The sequence below is a fragment of the Garra rufa genome, chromosome 4, assembly GCF_049309525.1.
Source record: "Garra rufa chromosome 4, GarRuf1.0, whole genome shotgun sequence".
Classification (NCBI taxonomy): domain Eukaryota; kingdom Metazoa; phylum Chordata; class Actinopteri; order Cypriniformes; family Cyprinidae; genus Garra; species Garra rufa.
Window position 1 is genome coordinate 770,417 of NC_133364.1, and position 1,845 is coordinate 772,261.

A 1,845-nucleotide genomic window follows, 5' to 3' on the forward strand; every position below is an offset into this window, starting at 1 on the left:
CAGATCCTGCCTGAAAGTACCTCGCGGCTCAACATGACCAAGGAGCTTCTCCGGCGAGGAGAATCCTCAACTGGTCTTAGACCCTGCGGTTACCACCACTTCAGTCTCTCACAGCATGCAAGACTGTCAGAAGATCCTGACCGCTGCAAAAGCAGACTTCCTCAGGATACGAGGAAACCTGCTGAAGGGCGGCGAGGTGTCCGGGGCGGAGAAGACCCTTTACCGGTATTACTGCGAGGCAGTCTTGGTTTTTCCGTCACCTTCAGGGCCCTGGAGCTGTGGAAGTCTTGACTGTGAGTTCATCTATTGTAGCAAGTTGTCCCTCATGATATGCTGTAATTTTTTGACATGAGTACGATTTGGCAATTAAAATATTTCCATGTTTTCTAGGATGCAGACTGGGTGGAGAGGTTGCAGCATGGTGGCAGGGTTGTGTTTGGCATCAGCAGCCGCGCAACAGCTAGAAAGCAGGCTCCCACGTTCGCCCTGTCCTCCACAGAGGAAGCTGTAAGGCCTTACATATCTTATTAGACTGATTCTCTGACTACAGTATGAAGCAATGCATGTGCTGTTTTATTGTAATGCACAAAGATTTTTTGGTTTCAGTACTAGTTTATAACAGTCTGTTCTATTTTCACAGTGGTTTCAGCTGTACTTCAGAGAGATACGGCCAGAAAACATTCGGCCTGATAAAACCTGCAATCGTTTTTTCATGTCACCGGCCGGCGAAGGAGTGTGCAACGTCACAAAGGATCTCAACCGCCTCCATGAAATGTATGTGGCCCCGCAGATCCGCATAGATTTCCAATATCTTACCGGTCACAGTGAATATTCATAAATAATCTTTTATTTCTTAATGCAGGTATAAGCTGCCCGCCATCAGGAGCAATGACATGCGGAAGGCAGTGGAGGCGGCTGCTGCTCAAACACTGCCAGCAGACCAACAGCAGGCAGTGAAAGAGTACCTAACCCTCAGGGTGCCGGCGGCAAAGAATGCAACAGCCACAGTTTGTGTGCTGCTGGACTCCTTGGCGGGGTAGGTCATTTCATCCAGTGGTTCAACATGATTGTGTTTTCCCAATGTTATATAATTTTTTTATTTTTTTAAACTTGTTTTTCCTTCCTTTTGCAGCTTTACATCAGACGATGGCACTCCCGGAAACAGCACCGAGAACAGAGACTTCTCTGCATTTGTCTCGCAATTTCCTGTGTAACTGGACGGCCAGTTTCTTTTCGTGGTCACATTCTTTAGATTGCAGATGGACGAATAGGCTTTTCGTGGTCACATTCTTTAGATTACAGGTGGACGAATAGGCTTTTCGTGGTCACGTACTTTAGATTACAGATGGACGAATAGGCTTTTCGTGGTCACATTCTTTAGATTACAGATGGACGAATAGGCTTTTCATGGTCACATTCTTTAGATTACAGATGGACGAATAGGCTTTTCGTGGTCACGTACTTTAGATTACAGATGGACGAATAGGCTTTTCGTGGTCACATTCTTTAGATTACAGATGGACGAATAGGCTTTTCGTGGTCACGTACTTTAGATTACAGATGGACGAATAGGCTTTTCGTGGTCACATTCTTTAGATTACAGATGGACGAATAGGCTTTTCGTGGTCACATTCTTTAGATTACAGATGGACGAATAGGCTTTTCGTGGTCACATTCTTTAGATTGCAGATGGACGAATAGGCTTTTCGTGGTCACTTTCTTTAGATTGCAGATGGACGAATAGGCTTTTCGTGGTCACATTCTTTAGATTGCAGATGGACGAATAGGCTTTTCGTGGTCACATTCTTTAGATTGCAGATGGACGAATAGGCTTTTCGTGGTCAC

The 1,845-nt window shown here is 45.4% G+C and overlaps 1 long non-coding RNA gene across 1 annotated transcript; it reads left to right on the forward strand.

The window, feature by feature from the left end:
* Positions 1 to 284: 284 nt before the first annotated feature.
* On the forward strand, positions 285 to 1,030 carry LOC141333079 (uncharacterized). Its single transcript, XR_012355376.1, has 3 exons — positions 285 to 507; positions 641 to 774; positions 863 to 1,030. It is a non-coding gene; the product is annotated as an uncharacterized lncRNA (long non-coding RNA).
* Positions 1,031 to 1,845: the final 815 nt, after the last annotated feature.